The sequence below is a fragment of the Triticum aestivum genome, unplaced genomic scaffold (assembly GCF_018294505.1).
Source record: "Triticum aestivum cultivar Chinese Spring unplaced genomic scaffold, IWGSC CS RefSeq v2.1 scaffold102727, whole genome shotgun sequence".
In the NCBI taxonomy this organism is placed as follows: Eukaryota; Viridiplantae; Streptophyta; class Magnoliopsida; order Poales; family Poaceae; genus Triticum; species Triticum aestivum.
Genome location: NW_025234612.1, coordinates 1 through 6,908, shown reverse-complemented (window position 1 = coordinate 6,908; position 6,908 = coordinate 1). Strand labels below are relative to the sequence as shown.

Here is a 6,908-nt window from a genome sequence, read left to right as displayed (position 1 = left end):
GGAAGTCCTCGTGTTGCATTCCCTTTTTAATTTTTTTCGCGCCGCTTGCAAAACAAAACGCACGTGTAAGTAATATATTTACCGTGTTTTATTATTTTGCACGAGTGCGGTAAGTCATAGCTGGGTGCTCACGATTCACGGGTCCAGCGTCGGCGTTGTGGCGCGGCAAGCGTGCACTGGTGCGGTTGAGAGGGAGGGGTGGAAACCGCGTTAAACTCGTCTCCGTAGTTGAGAGGGAGCGGCCAAAGCAATGTACAATCGTCTTTGTAGTGGAGCTGGGAGGGGCAAGGATAAGGGACGAAGACCGGGGTAACATGTCGGATGCGATCATACCAGCACTAAAGCACCGGATCCCATCAGAACTTCGAAGTTAAGTGTGCTTGGGCGAGAGTAGTACTAGGATGGGTGACCTCCTGGGAAGTCCTCGTGTTGGATTCCCTTTTTAATTTTTTTCGCGCCGCTTGCAAAACAAAACGCACGTGTAAGTAATATATTTACCGTGTTTTATTATTTTGCACGAGTGCGGTAAGTCATAGCTGGGTGCTCACGATTCACGGGTCCAGCGTCGGCGTTGTGGCGCGGCAAGCGTGCACTGGTGCGGTTGAGAGGGAGGGGTGGAAACCGCGTTAAACTCGTCTCCGTAGTTGAGAGGGAGCGGCCAAAGCAATGTACAATCGTCTTTGTAGTGGAGCTGGGAGGGGCAAGGATAAGGGACGAAGACCGGGGTAACATGTCGGATGCGATCATACCATCACTAAAGCACCGGATCCCATCAGAACTCCGAAGTTAAGCGTGCTTTGGCGAGAGTAGTACTAGGATGGGTGACCTCCTGGGAAGTCCTCGTGTTGCATTTCCTTTTTAATTTTTTTCGCGCCGCTTGCAAAACAAAACGCACGTGTAAGTAATATATTTACCGTGTTTTATTATTTTGCACGAGTGCGGTAAGTCATAGCTGGGTGCTCACGATTCACGGGTCCAGCGTCGGCGTTGTGGCGCGGCAAGCGTGCACTAGTGCGGTTGAGAGGGAGGGGTGGAAACCGCGTTAAACTCGTCTCCGTAGTTGAGAGGGAGCAGCCAAAGCAATGTACAATCGTCTTTGTAGTGGAGCTGGGAGGGGCAAGGATAAGGGACGAAGACCGGGGTAACATGTCGGATGCAATCATACCAGCACTAAAGCATCGGATCCCATCAGAACTCCGAAGTTAAGCGTGCTTGGGCGAGAGTAGTACTAGGATGGGTGACCTCCTGGGAAGTCCTCGTGTTGCATTCCCTTTTTAATTTTTTTCGCGCCGCTTGCAAAACAAAACGCACGTGTAAGTAATATATTTACCGTGTTTTATTATTTTGCACGAGTGCGGTAAGTCATAGCTGGGTGCTCACGATTCACGGGTCCAGCGTCGGCGTTGTGGCGCGGCAAGCGTGCACTGGTGCGGTTGAGAGGGAGGGGTGGAAACCGCGTTAAACTCGTCTCCGTAGTTGAGAGGGAGCGGCCAAAGCAATGTACAATCGTCTTTGTAGTGGAGCTGGGAGGGGCAAGGATAAGGGACGAAGACCGGGGTAACATGTCGGATGTGATCATACCAGCACTAAAGCACCGGATCCCATCAGAACTTCGAAGTTAAGCGTGCTTGGGCGAGAGTAGTACTAGGATGGGTGACCTCCTGGGAAGTCCTCGTGTTGGATTCCCTTTTTAATATTTTTCGCGCCGCTTGCAAAACAAAACGCACGTGTAAGTAATATATTTACCGTGTTTTATTATTTTGCACGAGTGCGGTAAGTCATAGCTGGGTGCTCACGATTCACGGGTCCAGCGTCGGCGTTGTGGCGCGGCAAGCGTGCACTGGTGCGGTTGAGAGGGAGGGGTGGAAACCGCGTTAAACTCGTCTCCGTAGTTGAGAGGGAGCGGCCAAAGCAATGTACAATCGTCTTTGTAGTGGAGCTGGGAGGGGCAAGGATAAGGGACGAAGACCGGGGTAACATGTCGGATGCGATCATACCAGCACTAAAGCACCACATCCCATCAGAACTCCGAAGTTAAGCGTGCTTGGGCGAGAGTAGTACTAGGATGGGTGACCTCCTGGGAAGTCCTTGTGTTGCATTCCCTTTTTAATTTTTTTCGCGCCGCTTGCAAAACAAAACGCACGTGTAAGTAATATATTTACCGTGTTTTATTATTTTGCACGAGTGCGGTAAGTCATAGCTGGGTGCTCACGATTCACGGGTCCAGCGTCGGCGTTGTGGCGCGGCAAGCGTGCACTGGTGCGGTTGAGAGGGAGGGGTGGAAACCGCGTTAAACTCGTCTCCGTAGTTGAGAGGGAGCGGCCAAAGCAATGTGCAATCGTCTTTGTGGTGGAGCTGGGAGGGGCAAGGATAAGGGACGAAGACCGGGGTAACATGTCGGATGCGATCATACCAGCACTAAAGCATCGGATCTCATCAGAACTTCGAAGTTAAGCGTGCTTGGGCGAGAGTAGTACTAGGATGGGTGACCTCCTGGGAAGTCCTTGTGTTGCATTCTCTTTTTAATTTTTTTCGCGCCGCTTGCAAAACAAAACGCACGTGTAAGTAATATATTTACCGTGTTTTATTATTTTGCACGAGTGCGGTAAGTCATAGCTGGGTGCTCACGATTCACGGGTCCAGCGTCGGCGTTGTGGCGCGGCAAGCGTGCACTGGTGCGGTTGAGAGGGAGGGGTGGAAACCGCGTTAAACTCGTCTCCGTAGTTGAGAGGGAGCGGCCAAAGCAATGTGCAATCGTCTTTGTAGTGGAGCTGGGAGGGGCAAGGATAAGGGACGAAGACCGGGGTAACATGTCGGATGCGATCATACCAGCACTAAAGCACCGGATCCCATCAGAACTCCGAAGTTAAGCGTGCTTGGGCGAGAGTAGTACTAGGATGGGTGACCTCCTGGGAAGTCCTCGTGTTGCATTCCCTTTTTAATTTATTTCGCGCCGCTTGCAAAACAAAACGCACGTGTAAGTAATATATTTACCGTGTTTTATTATTTTGCACGAGTGCGGTAAGTCATAGCTGGGTGCTCACGATTCACGGGTCCAGCGTCGGCGTTGTGGCGCGGCAAGCGTGCACTGGTGCGGTTGAGAGGGAGGGGTGGAAACCGCGTTAAACTCGTCTCCGTAGTTGAGAGGGAGCGGCCAAAGCAATGTGCAATCGTCTTTGTAGTGGAGCTGGAGGGGCAAGGATAAGGGACGAAGACCGGGGTAACATGTCGGATGCGATCATACCAGCACTAAAGCACCGGATCCCATCAGAACTCCGAAGTTAAGCGTGCTTGGGCGAGAGTAGTACTAGGATGGGTGACCTCCTGGGAAGTCCTCGTGTTGCATTCCCTTTTTAATTTTTTTCGCGCCGCTTGCAAAACAAAACGCACGTGTAAGTAATATATTTACTGTGTTTTATTATTTTGCACGAGTGCGGTAAGTCATAGCTGGGTGCTCACGATTCACGGGTCCAGCGTCGGCGTTGTGGCGCGGCAAGCGTGCACTGGTGCGGTTGAGAGGGAGGGGTGGAAACCGCGTTAAACTCGTCTCCGTAGTTGAGAGGGAGCGGCCAAAGCAATGTGCAATCGTCTTTGTAGTGGAGCTGGGAGGGGCAAGGATAAGGGACGAAGACCGGGGTAACATGTCGGATGCGATCATACCAGCACTAAAGCACCGGATTCCATCAGAACTCCGAAGTTAAGCGTGCTTGGGCGAGAGTAGTACTAGGATGGGTGACCTCCTGGGAAGTCCTCGTGTTGCATTCCCTTTTTAATTTTTTTCGCGCCGCTTGCAAAACAAAACGCACGTGTAAGTAATATATTTACCGTGTTTTATTATTTTGCACGAGTGCGGTAAGTCATAGCTGGGTGCTCACGATTCACGGGTCCAGCGTCGGCATTGTGGCGCGGCAAGCGTGCACTGGTGCGGTTGAGAGGGAGGGGTGGAAACCGCGTTAAACTCGTCTCCGTAGTTGAGAGGGAGCGGCCAAAGCAATGTACAATCGTCTTTGTAGTGGAGCTGGGAGGGCCAAGGATAAGGGACGAAGACCGGGGTAACATGTCGGATGCGATCATACCAGCACTAAAGCACCGGATCCCATCAGAAGTCCGAAGTTAAGCGTGCTTGGGCGAGAGTAGTACTAGGATGGGTGACCTCCTGGGAAGTCCTCGTGTTGCATTCCCTTTTTAATTTTTTTCGCGCCGCTTGCAAAACAAAACGCACGTGTAAGTAATATATTTACCGTGTTTTATTATTTTCCACGAGTGCGGTAAGTCATAGCTGGGTGCTCACGATTCACGGGTCCAGCGTCGGCGTTGTGGCGCGGCAAGCGTGCACTGGTGCGGTTGAGAGGGAGGGGTGGAAACCGCGTTAAACTCGTCTCCGTAGTTGAGAGGGAGCGGCCAAAGCAATGTGCAATCGTCTTTGTAGTGGAGCTGGGAGGGGCAAGGATAAGGGACGAAGACCGGGGTAACATGTCGGATGCGATCATACCAGCACTAAAGCACCGGATCCCATCAGAAATCCGAAGTTAAGCGTGCTTGGGCGAGAGTAGTACTAGGATGGGTGACCTCCTGGGAAGTCCTCGTGTTGCATTCCCTTTTTAATTTTTTTCGCGCCGCTTGCAAAACAAAACGCACGTGTAAGTAATATATTTACCGTGTTTTATTATTTTGCACGAGTGCGGTAAGTCATAGCTGGGTGCTCACGATTCACGGGTCCAGCGTCGGCGTTGTGGCGCGGCAAGCGTGCACTGGTGCGGTTGAGAGGGAGGGGTGGAAACCGCGTTAAACTCGTCTCCGTAGTTGAGAGGGAGCGGCCAAAGCAATGTACAATCGTCTTTGTAGTGGAGCTGGGAGGGGCAAGGATAAGGGACGAAGACCGGGGTAACATGTCGGATGCGATCATACCAGCACTAAAGCACCGGATCCCATCAGAACTTCGAAGTTAAGCGTGCTTGGGCGAGAGTAGTACTAGGATGGGTGACCTCCTGGGAAGTCCTCGTGTTGCATTCCCTTTTTAATTTTTTTCGCGCCGCTTGCAAAACAAAACGCACGTGTAAGTAATATATTTACCGTGTTTTATTATTTTGCACGAGTGCGGTAAGTCATAGCTGGGTGCTCACGATTCACGGGTCCAGCGTCGGCGTTGTGGCGCGGCAAGCGTGCACTGGTGCGGTTGAGAGGGAGGGGTGGAAACCGCGTTAAACTCGTCTCCGTAGTTGAGAGGGAGCGGCCAAAGCAATGTACAATCGTCTTTGTAGTGGAGCTGGGAGGGGCAAGGATAAGGGACGAAGACCGGCGTAACATGTCGGATTCGATCATACCAGCACTAAAGCACCGGATCCCATCAGAACTCCGAAGTTAAGCGTGCTTGGGCGAGAGTAGTACTAGGATGGGTGACCTCCTGGGAAGTCCTTTTGTTGCATTCCCTTTTTAATTTTTTTCGCGCCGCTTGCAAAACAAAACGCACGTGTAAGTAATATATTTACCGTGTTTTATTATTTTGCACGAGTGCGGTAAGTCATAGCTGGGTGCTCACGATTCACGGGTCCAGCGTCGGCGTTGTGGCGCGGCAAGCGTGCACTGGTGCGGTTGAGAGGGAGGGGTGGAAACCGCGTTAAACTCGTCTCCGTAGTTGAGAGGGAGCGGCCAAAGCAATGTACAATCGTCTTTGTAGTGGAGCTGGGAGGGGCAAGGATAAGGGACGAAGACCGGGGTAACATGTCGGATGCGATCATACCAGCACTAAAGCACCGGATCCCATTAGAACTCCGAAGTTAAGCGTGCTTGGGCGAGAGTAGTACTAGGATGGGTGACCTCCTGGGAAGTCCTCGTGTTGCATTCCCTTTTTAATTTTTTTCGCGCCGCTTGCAAAACAAGACGCACGTGTAAGTAATATATTTACCATGTTTTATTATTTTGCACGAGTGCGGTAAGTCATAGCTGGGTGCTCACGATTCACGGGTCCAGCGTCGGCGTTGTGGCGCGGCAAGCGTGCACTGGTGCGGTTGAGAGGGAGGGGTGGAAACCGCGTTAAACTCGTCTCCGTAGTTGAGAGGGAGCGGCCAAAGCAATGTGCAATCATCTTTGTAGTGGAGCTGGGAGGGGCAAGGATAAGGGACGAAGACCGGGGTAACATGTCGGATGCGATCATACCAGCACTAAAGCATCGGATCCATCAGAACTCCGAAGTTAAGCGTGCTTGGGCGAGAGTAGTACTAGGATGGGTGACCTCCTGGGAAGTCCTCGTGTTGCATTCCCTTTTTAATTTATTTCGCGCCGCTTGCAAAACAAAACGCACGTGTAAGTAATATATTTACCGTGTTTTATTATTTTGCACGAGTGCGGTAAGTCATAGCTGGGTGCTCACGATTCACGGGTCCAGCGTCGGCGTTGTGGCGCGGCAAGCGTGCACTGGTGCGGTTGAGAGGGAGGGGTGGAAACCGCGTTAAACTCGTCTCCGTAGTTGAGAGGGAGCGGCCAAAGCAATGTGCAATCGTCTTTGTAGTGGAGCTGGGAGGGGCAAGGATAAGGGACGAAGACCGGCGTAACATGTCGAATGCGATCATACTAGCACTAAAGCATCGGATCCCATCAGAACTACGAAGTTAAGCGTGCTTAGGCGAGAGTAGTACTAGGATGGGTGACCTCCTGGGAAGTCCTCGTGTTGCATTCCCTTTTTAATTTTTTTCGCGCCGCTTGCAAAACAAAACGCACGTGTAAGTAATATATTTACCGTGTTTTATTATTTTGCACGAGTGCGGTAAGTCATAGCTGGGTGCTCACGATTCACGGGTCCAGCGTCGGCGTTGTGGCGCGGCAAGCGTGCACTGGTGCGGTTGAGAGGGAGGGGTGGAAACCGCGTTAAACTCGTCTCCGTAGTTGAGAGGGAGCGGCCAAAGCAATGT

General features: G+C 51.7%; 16 non-coding genes across 16 annotated transcripts; all 16 read left to right on the top strand.

The window, feature by feature from the left end:
- Positions 1-319: 319 nt before the first annotated feature.
- LOC123176200 (5S ribosomal RNA) lies at positions 320-438 on the top strand. The gene has a single exon (XR_006488403.1). It is a non-coding gene; the product is annotated as a 5S ribosomal RNA (ribosomal RNA).
- A 297-nt stretch (positions 439-735) lies between these two features.
- LOC123176203 (5S ribosomal RNA) lies at positions 736-854 on the top strand. The gene has a single exon (XR_006488407.1). It is a non-coding gene; the product is annotated as a 5S ribosomal RNA (ribosomal RNA).
- Positions 855-1,151: 297 nt separating this feature from the next.
- On the top strand, positions 1,152-1,270 carry LOC123176193 (5S ribosomal RNA). Its single transcript, XR_006488397.1, has one exon. It is a non-coding gene; the product is annotated as a 5S ribosomal RNA (ribosomal RNA).
- A 297-nt stretch (positions 1,271-1,567) lies between these two features.
- Positions 1,568-1,686, top strand: LOC123176199 (5S ribosomal RNA). The gene has a single exon (XR_006488402.1). It is a non-coding gene; the product is annotated as a 5S ribosomal RNA (ribosomal RNA).
- A 297-nt stretch (positions 1,687-1,983) lies between these two features.
- On the top strand, positions 1,984-2,102 carry LOC123176202 (5S ribosomal RNA). Its single transcript, XR_006488406.1, has one exon. It is a non-coding gene; the product is annotated as a 5S ribosomal RNA (ribosomal RNA).
- A 297-nt stretch (positions 2,103-2,399) lies between these two features.
- Positions 2,400-2,518, top strand: LOC123176198 (5S ribosomal RNA). The gene has a single exon (XR_006488401.1). It is a non-coding gene; the product is annotated as a 5S ribosomal RNA (ribosomal RNA).
- A 297-nt stretch (positions 2,519-2,815) lies between these two features.
- On the top strand, positions 2,816-2,934 carry LOC123176204 (5S ribosomal RNA). The gene has a single exon (XR_006488408.1). It is a non-coding gene; the product is annotated as a 5S ribosomal RNA (ribosomal RNA).
- A 296-nt stretch (positions 2,935-3,230) lies between these two features.
- LOC123176192 (5S ribosomal RNA) lies at positions 3,231-3,349 on the top strand. Its single transcript, XR_006488396.1, has one exon. It is a non-coding gene; the product is annotated as a 5S ribosomal RNA (ribosomal RNA).
- A 297-nt stretch (positions 3,350-3,646) lies between these two features.
- On the top strand, positions 3,647-3,765 carry LOC123176208 (5S ribosomal RNA). Its single transcript, XR_006488411.1, has one exon. It is a non-coding gene; the product is annotated as a 5S ribosomal RNA (ribosomal RNA).
- A 297-nt stretch (positions 3,766-4,062) lies between these two features.
- Positions 4,063-4,181, top strand: LOC123176195 (5S ribosomal RNA). Its single transcript, XR_006488399.1, has one exon. It is a non-coding gene; the product is annotated as a 5S ribosomal RNA (ribosomal RNA).
- Positions 4,182-4,478: 297 nt separating this feature from the next.
- On the top strand, positions 4,479-4,597 carry LOC123176194 (5S ribosomal RNA). Its single transcript, XR_006488398.1, has one exon. It is a non-coding gene; the product is annotated as a 5S ribosomal RNA (ribosomal RNA).
- Positions 4,598-4,894: 297 nt separating this feature from the next.
- LOC123176209 (5S ribosomal RNA) lies at positions 4,895-5,013 on the top strand. The gene has a single exon (XR_006488412.1). It is a non-coding gene; the product is annotated as a 5S ribosomal RNA (ribosomal RNA).
- A 297-nt stretch (positions 5,014-5,310) lies between these two features.
- On the top strand, positions 5,311-5,429 carry LOC123176205 (5S ribosomal RNA). The gene has a single exon (XR_006488409.1). It is a non-coding gene; the product is annotated as a 5S ribosomal RNA (ribosomal RNA).
- A 297-nt stretch (positions 5,430-5,726) lies between these two features.
- LOC123176206 (5S ribosomal RNA) lies at positions 5,727-5,845 on the top strand. The gene has a single exon (XR_006488410.1). It is a non-coding gene; the product is annotated as a 5S ribosomal RNA (ribosomal RNA).
- Positions 5,846-6,142: 297 nt separating this feature from the next.
- LOC123176201 (5S ribosomal RNA) lies at positions 6,143-6,260 on the top strand. Its single transcript, XR_006488405.1, has one exon. It is a non-coding gene; the product is annotated as a 5S ribosomal RNA (ribosomal RNA).
- Positions 6,261-6,557: 297 nt separating this feature from the next.
- Positions 6,558-6,676, top strand: LOC123176197 (5S ribosomal RNA). Its single transcript, XR_006488400.1, has one exon. It is a non-coding gene; the product is annotated as a 5S ribosomal RNA (ribosomal RNA).
- The last annotated feature ends 232 nt before the right edge of the window (positions 6,677-6,908 follow it).